This window comes from Triticum urartu, chromosome 2 (assembly GCF_003073215.2).
Source record: "Triticum urartu cultivar G1812 chromosome 2, Tu2.1, whole genome shotgun sequence".
NCBI lineage: Eukaryota > Viridiplantae > Streptophyta > Magnoliopsida > Poales > Poaceae > Triticum > Triticum urartu.
In genome coordinates, this window is record NC_053023.1 from 470166780 (window position 1) to 470183464 (window position 16685).

A 16685-nucleotide genomic window follows, 5' to 3' on the forward strand; every position below is an offset into this window, starting at 1 on the left:
ACTTCCCTTCAGGGGTGCACCACATTAACCAACACGCTCGATCCCTATGGCCGGGCACAGTTTCGTGGGTCATGTCCGGCCTCGGAATATCAACACGTCGCAACCCTACCTAGGCCTAACAGAGGGGTCAGCACGCCGGTCTAAATCCTATGCGCGCAGGGGTCTGGGCCCATCGCCCGTTGCACACATTCACGTTGCGTATGCGGCTGGTGAGCAGACCTAGCAACCTCCATTACAAAGGAAGTTGTGTTATGCAGTCCAACCCGGCGCGCGCCGCTCAGTCGCTGACGTCTAGGAGGCTTCGGCTGATACCACGACGTCGAGTGCCCATAACTGTTCCCGCGTAGTTGGTTAGTGCGTATAGGCTCGTAGCCAGACTCAGATCAAATACCAAGATCTCGTTAAGCGTGTTAATTGATGTAATCGTGGACGCCGACCAGGGCCAGGCCCACTTCTCTCCTAGGTGGTCTCAACCTGCCCTATCGCTCCGCCACAAAGATCCACTCAGAGGGCCATCGGGACAAATGTCCTTTCAGCCCCCAATTCGTGAATCACTCGCCGGTACTCTATGAGCCGACCCGACTTTAGTCCCCACATGTAACATGTATAATATGTATGTAAGTATATACCCACAATCACCTCCGAAGTGATCAGGGCCCGATAGTATAGCATGGCAGACGGACAAGAATGTAGGGCCACTGATGATAAACTAGCATCCTATACTAAGCATTTAGGATTGTAGGTAAAGGTAACAATAGTAGCAGCAAAGATAGGCTATGCAGCAATATAGGATTAACCGAAAGCAGTAACATGCTACATTACTCTAATGCAAGCAGTAGAGAGAAGAAATAGGCAATATCGGGTTGATCAAGGGGGGGGGGGGCTTGCCTGGAAGCTCAGTCAAGAAGGAGGGGTCGTCAACACCGTAGTCGTACTGGGTAGCAGCGACATCAATCTCGGTGTCTAACAAGAGAAGACGGGGAAGAAACAATAAATATAATGCAAACATATGCATGACGATGCATGACATGACAATGAGCGATGCTAGGTGTGCCCTAACGTGGTAGTATGTGATACCGACAAAGGGGGGAAACATCCGGGAAAGTATTCCTGGTGTTTCGCATTTTCGGGCAGATGAGCCGGAGATGGATTGTTGCACGTTTGCTATGCTAGGGGTGTGTGGTGAACGAATGGACTGCGTATTCAGACTCATCTCGTTGTTCTGAGCAACTTTCATGTACAAAGTATTTTCATCCGAGCTACGAATTATTTTATATTAATTTAAAAGAATTAATCCATTTTTATAATTTATCTTAATTCGAGAATAAAAGACAAAATGCTAAGTTTACCCACAAAGTGTACCCAGCAGGGTACACTCTGGCTGACATGTGGGCCAGGGGGACCCAGTTGACCAGTCAAAGTTTGACTGGTCAACACGGGTGGGCCCCCTTGTTATACACTATTTTAACTAACTAAGTAATTAGTTTACTTAATCAAAATTTGTTAAGTTGATTACTTATTTAATTAACCAATTCAACTAATTAGTTTACTTAATTTAATTCTTTAATCCCTTTTTATATTTCATTTTTGTTCTCTGTTCTACACAGGGGTGGGGCGGGCGGTAGTGGGCGCGGCTAATGGGTGCGGGTGCCCGCTACCGGGCGGAGGCCTTAGCCCGGCGCAGGGCAGCGACAAGCGGCGCCGGCAGCAGGAGCAGCACGGGCTGCGGCGGGCGAGGCTAGGTGCGGCGCGGTCGGGGCATGCTCGAGGAAAGGACAAAGGTGGGGGCGTGGTAGTGGTGATGATCGTAGCACATGAGCAACAGTAGCAGGCCGACCCTTGCTAGCGAGGCGCGGTAGCGTGGGTAGCGTAGCGAACGGAGAGCGGCAGCGTGAGGCGGGGGCATGGCTCGGCACTGCGGGGCGCGTGGGCGCGAGGCCACGTGCGACGGCCGTAGAGCAGCAGATGGTGGCGACAGCGGAGCCATGCGGAGGCACGCGTGCAGGGAAATAGTGGCAGCGAGGGGCGCGTAGGTCCTGCGGGAATGGACGGTGCGGGACGACGACGGTGGGGTGGTGAGCGCGCCGGCGACAGGGAGAGGGGGGAAATGGGGATCGAGGGCGCGCTCACCCCCGTTCCAGGGGAGCACCAGCGAGGCACGGGGGAGTCCGTCGGGGTAGGGGGTCGAGGAGGCGGGCGATGGATCGGAGACGGGCGGCGTCGGGAGGTCGATGGATGCATTGACGACGAGGATGAGGCGGCGGTGTCCAGCATGGGGATCGCGGGGTGTGGGCAACCTACGGGCGCTCGGGGTGGAGGTGGTGGCTGTGTGAGACGGCAACACAGGTGGGCGCGCGGAGCATGCCGGCTGTCGGCGGCATGGCGATGGGGGCGACGGGTGGCGGTATCGGGGCCGGTTACCCCTGATCCAGATCGGGGGGAGAGGGAGGAGTGGACCGAGGGGGGAGTGGGGATCGTGGGATGGGGGTTAGGTCATGGTGGAGGGTTAGTAGGAGGGGAGGTGGGCTGGCCTGGTGGGCGGTTGGCTAGGCCAGGGCCTAGCGACGGGCCAGCGGGGTTCCCCCAAGTTTTATCTATCTTTTTTGATTGTTTGGTTTTTTGTTTTTCTTTTTATATAAATTTCCTTTACTATTTGATTTTACTTTAGTGTTATGAAATAAAAAAGTTAAACCTAAATAATATTATTAACTATATCTTTATCATAAATAATCTGGCACTTTGAATAGTATTTTGTATTTGTTTATGACTTATAGAGCATTTAATTATTTGTTGTACCGTTGTTATAATTAATTTAGTGCACCTAAATTATTTTATAAAAAGATGATTTCTCCACCACAATTACCTATGATTTATTTGCCACATTTCGAACACTTTTGATTTAACGTTTGAAATCTTTCTCCGTTTGACTTGATTTTGAACTTTGAATTCAAACGGGATTTGAATCAGAGTGATTTTAGTAACAGGAACTGAGGTGACGTGACATCATTAGCAGAGGTTCACTGTAGCTTAATTATCCGGGCATCACACTCATAGTGATCAATAGATATAAATCCTAAGTGACTCAGAGAATAGAGCTATGCTCCCCGGCAACGGCACCAGAAAAAGGTCTTGATGCGGCTTGAAGTTACGTCGGTATTTCCCCAAAGAGGAAGGGATGATGCAGCACAGCGACGGTAGGTATTTCCCTCAGTGATGAAACCAAGGTTATCAGATCAGTAGGAGGACCCAGCAACACTACGTAAACAACACATGCACACAAATAACAAATACTCGCAACCCGACGTGTAAAAGGGGTTGTCAATCCGTCGCCAGAAATTAGCAAACGGACGTGACAGAGTTGTAAATATTGAAAGATCGAACGCCAAATAAAATAAATTGCAGCAAGGTATTTTTGTATTTTTGGTTTAATAGATCTGAAAATAAAAGGCAAATAAAATAGATCGCAAAGGCAAATAATATGAGAAAGAGACCAGAGGGCCGTAGGTTACACTAGTGGCTTCTCTCGAGAAAAATAACAAATGGTGGGTAAATGAATTACTGTTGGGCAATTGATAGAACTTCAAATAACCATGACGGTATCCAGGCAATGATCATTATATAGGCATCACGTCCAAGATTAGTAGACCGACTTCTGCCTGCATCTACTACTATTACTCCACACATCGACCGCTATCCAGCATGCATCTAGTGTATTAAGTTCATGGAGAAACAGAGTAATGCAATAAGAACGATGACATGATGTAGACAAGATCTATTTATGTAGAAATAGACCATCGTTTTATCTTTAGTAGCAACGATACAACCGTGTCGGTTCCCCTTCTGTCACTGGGATCAAGCACCGTAAGATCGAACCCACTACAAAGCACCTCTTCCCATTGCAAGATAAATAGATCAAGTTGGCCAAACAAAACCCAAATATCAGAGAAGAAATACGAGGCTATAAGCAATCATGCATATAAGAGATCCCCGGGTACCGAGCTCGAATTCGCCCTATAGTGAGTCGTATTACAATTCACTGGCCGTCGTTTTACAACGTCGTGACTGGGAAAACCCTGGCGTTACCCAACTGGATCTCCAAGAGACCATTGTATCCAGAATCAAACGAAAGAGAGGAAGCCATCTAGCTATTAACTACGGGCCCGAAGGTTTATGAAGAACTACTCACGCATCATCGGAGAGGCACCAATGGAAGTGGTGAACCCCTCCGTGATGGCGTCTAGATTGGATCTGGTGGTTCTGGACTCCGCGGCGGCTGGAATTGCTTTTCGTCAACTCCCCTAGTGTTTCTGGAATATTGGGGTATTTATAGAGTAAAGAGGCGGTCTGGGGGATGATAACCCACAAGTATAGGGGATCGCAACAGCTTTCGAGGTAGAGTATTCAACCCAAATTTATTGATTCGACACAAGGGGAGCCAAAGAATATTCTCAAGTATTAGCAGCTGAGTTGTCAATTCAACCACACCTGGAAACTTAGTATCTGCAGCAAAGTGTTTAGTAGCAAAGTAATATGATAGTGCTGGTAGCAGCAACAAAAGTAAGGACAGCAAAAGTAATGTTCTTGGTATTTTGTAGTGATTGTAACAGTAGCAGCGGAAAAGTAAATAAGCGAGAACCAGTATATGGAAAACTCGTAGGCACTGGATCAGTGATGGATAATTATGCCGGATGCGGTTCATCATGTAATAGTCATAACATAGGGTGACACAGAACTAGCTCCAATTCATCAATGTAATGTAGGCATGTATTCCGTATATAGTCATATGTGCTTATGGAAAAGAACTTGCATGACATCTTTTGTCCTACCCTCCCGTGGCAGCGGGGTCCTATTGGAAACTAAGGGATATCAAGGCCTCCTTTTAATAGAGAACCGGAACAAAGCATTAGCACATAGTGAATACATGAACTCCTCAAACTATGGTCATCACCGGGAGTGGTCCCGATTATTGTCACTTCGGGGTTGCCGGATCATAACACATAGTAGGTGACTATAGACTTGCAAGATAGGATCAAGAACTCACATATATTCATGAAAACATAATAGGTTCAGATTGGAAATCATGGCACTCGGGCCCTAGTGACAAGCATTAAGCATAGCAAAGTCATAGCAACATCAATCTCAGAACATAATGGATACTAGGGATCAAACCCTAACAAAACTAACTCGATTACATGATAAATCTCATCCAACCCATCACCGTCCAGCAAGCCTACGATTCAATTACTCACGCACGGCGGTGAGCATCATGAAATTGGTGATGGAGGATGGTTGATGATGACGACGGCGACGGATCCCCCTCTCCAGAGCCCCGAACGGACTCCAGATCAGCCCTCCCGAGAGGTTTTAGGGCTTGGCGGCGGCTCCGTATCGTAAAACACGATGATTTCTTCTCTCTTATTTTTTTCTCTCTGAAAGCAAATATATAGAGTTGGAGTTGGCGTCGGAGGGTCTCCAGGGAGCCCACTAGGTAGGGGGGCGCGCCCTATGGGGGGGCGCCCCCCACCCTCGTGAGAAGGGTGTGGGCCCCCTGGTCTTCATATTTGGCGAGGATTTTTTATTATTTTTTCTAGGACCTCCCGTGGAGTTTCAGGTCATTCCGAGAATATTTGTTTTCTGCACATAAAACAACATCATGGTAATTCTGTTGAAAACAGCATCAGTCCGGGTTAGTTCCATTCAAATCATACAAGTTAGAGTCCAAAACAAGGGCAAAAGTGTTTGGAAAAGTAGATACGACGGAGACGTATCAACTCCCCCAAGCTTAAACCCTTACTTGTCCTCAAGCAATTCAGTTGACAAACTGAAAGAAAGAAAAACTTTTACAAACTCTATTTGCTCTTGTTGTTGTAACTATGTCAAGCCAACATTCAAGTTTTCAGCATAGATCATAACTAACCACATTTGCAATAATTCTCAGGTCTCATGATTACTCATATCAATAGCATAATCAACTAGCAAGTCATAATAATAAATCTCAGACGACAACCCTTTCTCAAAACAATCATAATATGATATAACAAGATGGTATATCGCTAGCCCTTTCTGAGACCGCAAAACATAAATGCATAGCACCTTTAAAGATCAAGGACTGACTAGACATTGTAATTCATGGTAAAATAGATCCAATCATAGTCATACCCAATATAAATTAATAGTGATGAATGCAAATGACGGCTGTGCTCTCCAGCTAGTGCTTTTTAATAAGTGGGTGATGACTCAACATAAAAGTAAATGGATAGGCCCTTCGCAGAGGGAAGCAGGGATTTGTAGAGGTGCCAGAGCTCGGTTTTGAAATAGAGATAAATTGTATTTTGAGCGGTATACTTTCATTGTCAACGTAACAACTAAGAGATGGCAATATCTTCCATGCTAAACACATTATAAGCGGTTCCCGAAACAGAATGGTAAAGTTTATACTCCCCTCCACCAACAAGCATCAATCCATGTCTTGCCCGAAACAACGAGTGCCTCCAACATACATCAGGTCCCAGGGGGAGTTTTGTTTGCAATTAATTTTGATTTAGTTTGCATAAAGTATGGGACTGGGCATCCCGGTGACCAGCCATTTTCTCGTGAGTGAGGAGCTGAGTCCACTCCTCTTGAGAATAACCCGCCTAACACGGAAGATAAGGACAACCTTTGTTGATACATGAGCTATTCGAGCATACAAAACAGAATGTTCATTTGAAGGTTTAGAGTTTGGCACATACAAATTTACTTGGAACGACAGGTAGATACCACATATAGGAAGGTATGGTGGACTCATCTGGAATAACTTTGGGGTTTAAGGGATTGGATGCACAAGCAGTATTCCCACTTAGTACAAGTGAAGGCTAGCAAAAGACTGGGAAGCGACCAACTAGAGAGCGACAACAGCCATGTACATGCATTAAAATTAATAAACATTGGATGCAAGCATGAGTAGGATATAATCCACCATGAACATAAATATCGTGAAGGCTATGTTGATTTTGTTTCAAGTACATGTGTGAACATGTGCCAAGTCAAGTCACTTAAATCATTCAAAAGAGGATACCACCCCATCATGCCGCATCACAATCATCTCAATAGCATGTTGGCATACAAGGTAAATCATTATAACTCATAGCTAATCAAGCATGGCACAAGCAACTATGATCTCTAATTGTCATTGCAAACATGTTTATTCATAATAAGCTGAATCAAGAACGACAGACTCATCATATTTACAAAAAAAGAGGTCGAATTCATACCAGCTTTTCTCATCTCAGTCAGTCCATCATATATCATCATAATTGCCTTTTACTTGCACGACCGAACGGTGTGAATAATAATAAGAGTGCACGTGCATTGGACTAAGCTGGAATCTGCGAGCATTCAATAAACAGGAGAAGACAAGGCAATATGGGCTCTTGGTTAAATCAACGATAATGCATATAAGAGCCACTTCAACAATTTAATTATGGTCTTCTCCTACTGACCCCCAAAGAAAAGAAATGAAATAAAACTATTTACACGGGAAAGCTCCCAACAAGCAAAAGAAGAACGGGAAATATTTTTGGGTTTTCTTTTTAATTATTACTACTACAGCAGAAAAATAAATTACTACTAATTTCTTTTGGTTTTTCTTAAGGTTTAACAAACACACAAGAAGAAAGCAGGAAAAAGAAAATAAACTAGCATGGATATTACAGTGAAAAAGTATGAGCACCGACATCTAGCAATGAGTGTGTGTGAGCATAAATGTAATGTTGGTGAGAAATACGTACTCCCCCAAGCTTAGGCTTTTGGCCTAAGTTGGTCTATGGCCACAGCTGGCCTGGCGGATATCCATAATAATAGTCGTTGGGGTCGTACTGTGATGAGAAGGATAGTTGGGATCATACTGTGATGAAGAAGAAGACTCTGACTGCCACTGGCTGACAGTCATCTCTGGATCCCAAGAATAATCAGATTGTCATGGAGGCTCATCTCGTGGTTCCTATTCTGGCTCCTCGACTGGTGCAGGGTTCCGGTAGGCGTGAATAGCCGTCAACGGAACAAGGTACGTGCCTGCAGTCAAATCAAACAAAGAAGGAGCAGGCAAGGTAATAGTCTCAGGATGATGTTTATTAAAGAACAATTGATACTTAAGCTCTCCTGCCCTATTCTTAACAATAAAATCATGTGCCACCATACTTTTATGATCTAGATAAACACGGGGCAGCACCTTTTCTTCCTTCTCAGCATGCCTAATAGGTATGTTAAAATGTGCGGCTAGGCGTGTGGCATAGATGCCTCCAAAGATGGGGCCCTTAGTACGGTTCATATTTAACCGTCTAGCAATAATACCGCCCAAACTAAAAGTGTTATCACTGTATAAACCTTGGAGCAGAATAATTAAATCAGGGATACTCAGGTTTCCAGAATTTCCGCGTCCAATTAAACAACGACTAGCAAATAATGCAAAGTAACGCAAAACAGGAAAATGTATGCTAGTGATTCGTGCATCGAAAACCTTCCTGGTTTCTCCTACAGTGATATTATCAATAAACCCAGCCACATCATCATAATGTGGTTCTTCTGTCTTGCCCTCAAAAGGGACTAAACAAATCCGACAGAAATCATAAAGTGACATCTCCTTATGCTCATCATATAAATGAAACTCCACTGTATGTGGTGAGTTCCTAGAACGAAAATGGAAGTTTTGCACAAAGGTATTTGTGAGTAAGAAAAACTGATCGCATTGGTCATGGAGGAAAGCGGTGAGGCCTGCATTGTGAGACAATTCTTGAAAACCTTCATAGATACTGGCTGCTCTCAAGAAATCATTAGAAGGCCATTCACACGCCCGAATCTCCGCGGTGCGTGGCAAATTATACTTAGGCTTCAGTGCCTTTTCCTTCGAGCTTTGGCTCGATGAGGCCCTCAATAATGTCTTCATCATTTTCTAAAAAATTCTGAAATTTTTAGTAACTTCAAACAAAAATGAACCAAACTCAATAAAACTGATAGCAACTACTCCTACAAGTGCCTAGAGCCTAAAGCAAGCATTAGAACTACTTGGAACCATATAAATTTGACATGCAAGCTCAAGAACATGGTCACCTATGCAGCACAAATTTGCAAAGAATAAATCACTAGAACAAAAACTAATTGGACCAATGGAGGAGACACATACCAAGTAACAATCTCCCCAAGCAGTTTTGCGAGAGGTGCTTTGAGCAAGGAGATCGAAAATCGCAGCAAAAGTGGCTAGAACTCGTGCTTGAGTTGGTTTTTCGGGTTTGTGTGAGATAGAGGAAGAAGATGGGTGCTGGGATAAGTGGAGGAGGGCCACCGTGGGCCCACGAGGCAGGGGGGCGCGCCCTATAGGGGGGGGCGCCCACCACCCTCGTGGCCAGGTGGTAGCTCCTCCCGCGGTAATTTTTGCACAGTAAATCCTCAAATATTCCCGAAAAAATCATATTAAATTGGCATGGCATTCTGAGGACTTTTATTTTCGGGATATTTTTATATTGCATAGATAAGTCAGGAAACAGATAGAAAAATACTATTTTTACTTTATTTAATATAAATAACAGAAAATATAGAAAGGGTACAGAAGATTTTGTGCTTCTAGTTTCATCCATCTCATGCTCATCAAAAAGAATCCACTAACAAGGTTGATCAAGTCTTGTTAACAAACTCATTCCGATAATCATGAAACCGGAGAAATTTCGAATAATACTAAGTTACCTCAACGGGGATATGCACATCCCCAATAATAAGAATATCATATTTCTTCTTGACAGTAGGAAGAGGAAATTCAAAACCTCCAAATATAATCGATGGAATTTTTCCAATAGAGTTGATACTATGAACTTGAGGTTGTTTCCTCGGAAAGTGTACCGTATGCTCATTACCATTAACATGAAAAGTGACATTGCCTTTGTTGCAATCAATAACAGCCCCTGCAGTATTAAGAAAAGGTCTTCCAAGAATAATAGACATAATATCATCCTCGAGAATATCAAGAATAACAAAGTCCGTTAAAATAGTAACGTTTGCAACCACAACAGGTACATCCTCACAAATATCGACAGGTATAGCAGTTAATTTATCAGCCATTTGCAAAGATATTTCAGTAGGTGTCAACTTATTCAAGTCAAGTCTATGATATAAAGAGAGAGGCATAACACTAACACCGGCTCCAAGATCACATAAAGCAGTTTTAATATAATTTCTTTTAATGGAGCAAGGTATATTAGGTACTTCGGGGTCTCCAAGTTTCTTTGGTATTCCACCCTTAAAAGTGTAATTAGCAAGCATGGTGGAAATTTCAGCTTCCGGTATCTTTCTTTTATTAGTAATGATATCCTTCATATATTTAGCATAAGGATTTGTTTTAAGCACATCAGTTAATCTCATACGCAAAAAGATAGGCCTAATCATTTCAGTAAAGCGCTCAAAATCCTCATCATCCTTTTTCTTGGATGGTTTCAGAGGAAAAGGCATGGATTTCTGAACCCAAGGTTCCCTTTCTTTACCATGTTTCCTAGCAACAAAGTCTCTTTTATCATAACGTTGATTCTTTGATTGTGGGTTATCAAGATCAATAGAAGGTTCAACTTCCACATCATTATCATTACTAGGTTGAGCATCATCATGAACATCATCATTAATATTTTTACTAGGTTCATGTTCATTACCAGATTGTGTTTCAGCATCAGACATAGATATATCATTTGGATTATCAGGTGGTTCAGCAATAGGTTAACTAGAAGCTTGCACAGTTCTATCATTTTTCTTCTTCTTCTTCTTCTTCTTCTTCTTCTTCTTCTTTTTAGAAGAACTAGGAACATCAATATTATTTCTTTGAGAATCTTGCTCAATTCTCTTAGGGTGGCCTTCAGGATACAAAGGTTCCTGAGTCATTCTACCAGTTCTAGTAGCCACTCTAACAGCATAATCATTTTTCTTACTATTCATTTCATTAAGCACTTCTTTTTGAGCCTTAAGTACTTGTTCTACTTGAGTGGTAACCATAGAAGCATGTTTGCTAACAAGTTTAAGTTCACCTTTAATATTAGCCATATAATCACCCAAGCATCTAATCATATAAGCATTTGCTTTTAATTGTCTACCAAAATAAGCATTGAAGTCGTCTTGCTTATACATAAAGTTATCAAACTCATCCAAGCACTGACTAGCAATTTTAGTAGGAGGAATTTCAGCTTTATCATATCTATAGAGAGAATTTACCTTTACTACCTGTGTTGGGATATCGGGATCAGGAGGTTCTTCAGTAAATAAATAATTAAGATCATATGTTTCTTCAACAGGCGGTATATTAAGACCATGTATTTCTTCAATAGGAGGTAAATTCTTAACATCTTCAGCTTTAATACCTTTTTCTTTCATAGATTTCTTTGCCTCTTGCATATCTTCGGGACTAAGAAATAAAACACCTCTCTTCTTTGGAGTTGGTTTAGGAATAGGCTCAGTAATTGGAGCAGGATATGGCTCAGGAGCTGGCTCAGGAGGTGCCCAATTATTTTCATTTGTCAACATATTATTCAATAGAATTTCAGCTTCATCCGGTGTTCTTTCCCTGAAAAGAGAACCAACACAACTATCCAGGTAATCTCTGGAAGCATCGGTTAGTCCATTATAAAAGATATCAAGTATTTCAGGTTTCTTAAGAGGATGATCAGGCAAAGCATTAAGTAACTTGAGAAGCCTCCCCCAAGCTTGTGGGAGACTCTCTTCTTTAATTTGCACAAAGTTGTATATTTCCCTCAAAGCAGCTTGTTTCTTATGAGCAGGGAAGTATTTAGCAGAGAAGTAATAAATCATATCCTGGGGACTATGCACACAACCAGGATCAAGAGAATTAAACCATATCTTAGCATCACCCTTTAATGAGAACGGAAATATTTTGAGTATATAAAGGTAACGCGATCTCTCATCATTAGTAAATAGGGCAGCTATATCATTTAACTTAGTAAGATGTGCCACAATAGTTTCAGATTCATAGCCATAAAACGGATCAGATTCAACCAAAGTAATTATATGAGGATCAACAGAGAATTCATAATCCTTATCAGGAACACATATAGGTGAAGTAGCAAAAGCAGGGCCGGGTCTCATTTTATCTCTAAGTGATTCTTTGTTCCATTTAATTAATAACCTCTTAAGCTCATATCTATCTTTGCAAGCAAAAATAGCGGCAGAAGATTCCCTATCAAAGGATAACCTTCAGGAATAACATGCATATTTTCATCATCACTATCATCATCGTATTCAGATTCAATAATTTCTTTTTCTCTAGCCCTAGCAATTTGTTCATCAAGAAATTCACTAAGGGGCACAGTAGTATCAGGCATAGAAGCAGTTTCATCATAAGTATCATGCATAGCAGAAGTGGCATCATCGATAACATGCGACATATCAGAACGAATAGCAGAAGCAGATGTAGGTGTCGCAAACTTACTCATAACAGAAGGTGAATCAAGTGCAGAGCTAGATGGCAGTTCCTTACCTCCCCTCGTAGTTGAGGGATAGATCTTGGTTTTTGGATCTCTCAAGTTCTTCATAGTGATAAGCAGATATAAATCCCAAGTGACTCAAAGAATAGAGCTATGCTCCCCAGCAAGGCGCCAGAAATTAGTCTTGATAACCCACAAGTATAGGGGGTCGCAACAACTTTTGAGGGTAGAGTATTCAACCCAAATTTATTGATTCAACACAAGGGGAGCCGAAGAATATTCTCAAGTATTAGCAGCTGAGTTGTCAATTCAACCACACCTGGAAACTTAGTATCTGTAGCAAAGTGTTTAGTAGCAAAGTAATATGATAGTGGTGGTAGCAGCAACAAAATTAAGGACAACAAAAGTAATGTTTTTGGTATTTTGTAGTGATTGTAACAGTAGCAGCAGAAAAGTAAATAAGCGAGAACCAGTATATGGAAAACTCGTAGGCACCGGATCAGTGATGGATAATTATGCCGGATGCGGTTCATCATGTAACAATCATAACATAGGGTGACACAGAACTAGCTCCAATTCATCAATGTAATGTAGGCATGTATTCTGTATATAGTCATACATGCTTATGGAAAAGAAGTTGCATGACATCTTTTGTCCTACCCTCCCGTGGCAGCGGGGTCCTATTGGAAACTAAGGGATATTAAGGCCTCCTTTTAATAGAGAACCAGAACAAAGCATTAGCACATAGTGAATACATGAACTCCTCAAACTATGGTCATCACCGGGAGTGGTCCCGATTATTGTCACTTCGGGGTTGCCGGATCATAACACATAGTAGGTGATTATAGACTTGCAAGATAGGATCAAGAACTCACATATATTCATGAAAACATAATAGGTTCATATCTGAAATCATGGCACTCGGGCCCTAGTGACAAGCATTAAGCATAGCAAAGTCATAGCAACATCAATCTCAGAACATAATGGATACTAGGGATCAAACCCTAACAAAACTAACTCGATTACATGATAAATCTCATCTAACCCATCACCATCCAGCAAGCCTATGATGCAATTACTCACGCACGACGGTGAGCATCATGAAATTGGTGATGGAGGATGGTTGATGATGACGACAGTGACTGTCGGTGTCAAAACCGACGGATCTCGGGTAGGGGGTCCCGAACTGTGCGTCTAGGCGGATGGTAATAGGAGGCAGGGGACACAATGTTTTACCCAGGTTCGGGCCCTCTTGATGGAGGTAAAACCCTACGTCCTGCTTGATTAATATTGATGATATGGGTAGTACAAGAGTAGATCTACCGCGAGATCAGAGAGGCTAAACCCTAGAAGCTAGCCTATGGTATGATTGTTGTTCGTCCTACAGACTAAAACCCTCCGGTTTATATAGACACCGGAGAGGGCTAGGGTTAGAGAGAGTCGGTTACAATGGTAGGAGATCCACATATCCGTACCGCCAAGCTTGCCTTCCACGCCAAGGAAAGTCCCTTCCGGACACGGGACGAAGTCTTCAATCTTGTATCTTCATAGTCCAGGAGTCCGGCCGAAGGTATAGTCCGGCTATCCGGACACCCCTAATCCAGGACTCCCTCAGTAGCCCCTGAACCAGGCTTCAATGACGATGAGTCCGGCGCGCAGATTGTCTTCGGCATTGCAAGGCGGGTTCCTCCTCCAAGTATTTCATAGAAGATTTTGAACACAAAGGTAGTGTCCGGCTCTGCAAAATAAGTTTCCACATATTGCCATAGAGAGAATAATATTTACACAAATCTAATCTGCTGACGTATTCCGTAGCGTGACATCACACCACGGCCAAGTCTTTATTCGAATCGTTTTACTGTCCCACCTCAGCACGTTTAGCGAGGCGGTTTCCTTGGCACGTCTTGTCAAAGCAGAGATCGTGTCCCATTATTCCGGGATTCTCATCAATACGGGCGTGGGTAACCCAACCGTACCCGTTGGTATGTTTTCTCGATCAAAGGCGAGTCCCAAACGGTCACGGGGAGGGCCCTTGGTATTCAATCTCTTATAAAGAGACCAAGGCCTTACTCCTTTCTTTCAATCTCAAACGAGTTCGCCCTTCGCCTCGAGTTCCAACACCCAAGGCTCCAGATTTCAGGCGCTTCGGACCTTCGACAATGTCCGGTTCTGACCTTCGAGGCCGATGGATGCCCTCCTCCGTCACGGAGGAGGACATGCTGAAGTTGAGAGAGGCCAGGTTCTTAACCGGTGAAATCTCGCATAGGCTGCCTGCTCAAGGGCAGGTCATTCCCACTCCCAAGCCTGGTGAGAGTGTGGTGTTCATGTCTCACTTCCTTCGGGGGCTAGGCTTCCCGACGGATCCCTTCGTGAGGGGGCTCATGTTTTATTATGGGCTGCAATTTCACGACTTAGCTCCAGAGTCCATCCTCCATATTTCCTCATTCATCATCGTGTGTGAAGCCTTCCTCCGTATTACTCCTCACTTTAAACTATGGCTCAAGACCTTCAAAGTAGAGCTGAAGATGATCGAGGGATGGCACACGGAGTGCGGAGGTGCTTTTATAAGCAAGAATGCTGGTGCTCCATGGCCCGAGGGCTCTTTTCAAGGGGAGTCCAGCTTATGGCAACGAGAGTGGTTTTATATCACAGCTCCCAGGAGCACCAAGTGGGTGGCGCTGCCTGCTTTCCGCTCGGGTCCCCCGCCACGACTGGCGTCATGGGTCAATAAGGGGCTGGACTGGGGGTCGGCAAAGGACGTGCCCCTGTTGCAGGGCCGCACCTGAGATCTCCTAGAAAGAGACATCGGTCTGGTCGTGGTGACGCAGGTTATGTTAATTCGCCGAGTTCTCCCCTGCAAATGTCGCCCCCTCCGCCTGTGGGAGTTCAACCCGGAGGGACCACGAGTTCTCCAACATTTTCTTGGCATGACGCCCATGGAGATGTACAAATTGTTCTTCGAACCACAAGTAGTGTGTCCGGATTCTACAGAGGACGCAGGTCTGAGCTGCAATCATACGGATACTCAAGTAAGTAGCCTTGTGCTCGGACTCGCTATCCGTATATTTATCATAAAATTGCCCCTAAAAGAGTTGTCCTTTAAACAGGAGTGGATAGCAAAAGCAAAGCTAATCAGGTGTCCGGCCCCCCTCCCCGAGACCACGCCGGGTCCCGTGCTAGTCAGGATGTTGGAGGTTGTGCCTTCAAAGGAAAGCGAGGGAGGGGACAAGGAAGCTACAGCCTCCTCGAAGGAGGTTGTCCGGAAGGGAGGAATCGAAAATTCCTCTCCTCGGGGAAGAAGAGGACCGCCTCTGAAAACCCGGAGACCATGGCCTCAAAGCGGGGGAAGAAATCTTTGCCAGAGGGTCCTGTGCTGGGGGATACTTCGGCCAAATTATGCCCTCAAGGGGATCATCTCTCTTGTAGCTCGGACCTTAGCCCTTCTCAGCAGAGCTCGTCTTCGGGGGATCTTCTTCCGAAGATGATGGAGAGCGGAACGCCTCCCCCTGCCGTACCGCCTTGCGGGGAGGGCGACCCTGAGGTATCGTCGCGGAGGGTTTCTTCGAATCCGGCAGGGCCGGAAGGTAGTCATATGTCCCCCCAAAGCCCTCCGCGTCCGGCCTTCGAAAAGGGCCATCGGACGAGTCCGGCACCGTCTGGTGCGCGGTCGGAGGAGCTGAAGGATCTGCTAGGGCAAGCATCTATCTCAGAGGAGCACCGTGCATTGATGGGTATGGTGATTGAGAGGATTTCATCCGCGGAGAGCGGATTGCACGAGGCCGTCAGGAGTTTGCTGACAGGTTTTGAGGTACGCGAAATAATGTACCCTTTTTGGACAGTTGCACATAAATAAGATGCGCCCTGTGTAGATAGTAGCCCCTGAGACTCTGTGCGTTGTCAAAAGTGACGGCGCGCAGAGGATCATAATCCCAGGTCTAATATGCCGCCTTCATACATAGGTGGCGAAGTGTCCGGTGGCAAGCCGGACTGATGAATTTGCCAAGCTAAAGCGGCAACTTGACATGGCAGATGCCGACATCGCGCTTGTCAACAAGCGGCTTGACGAGGCACAAGGTATGTAATTCCTCCGGCGGCACTTGGTAAGAGGAGCTTTATGCCAGTATCTTACAATGTGTGCGCTTGATGCAGATGGTGCTGCTGCCATGGAGAATCTTCGGGCGGAACTTGCCCGAGCCAAGGAGCAATCCAGGAAAAGTGATGCGGCTGCCGGAAAGG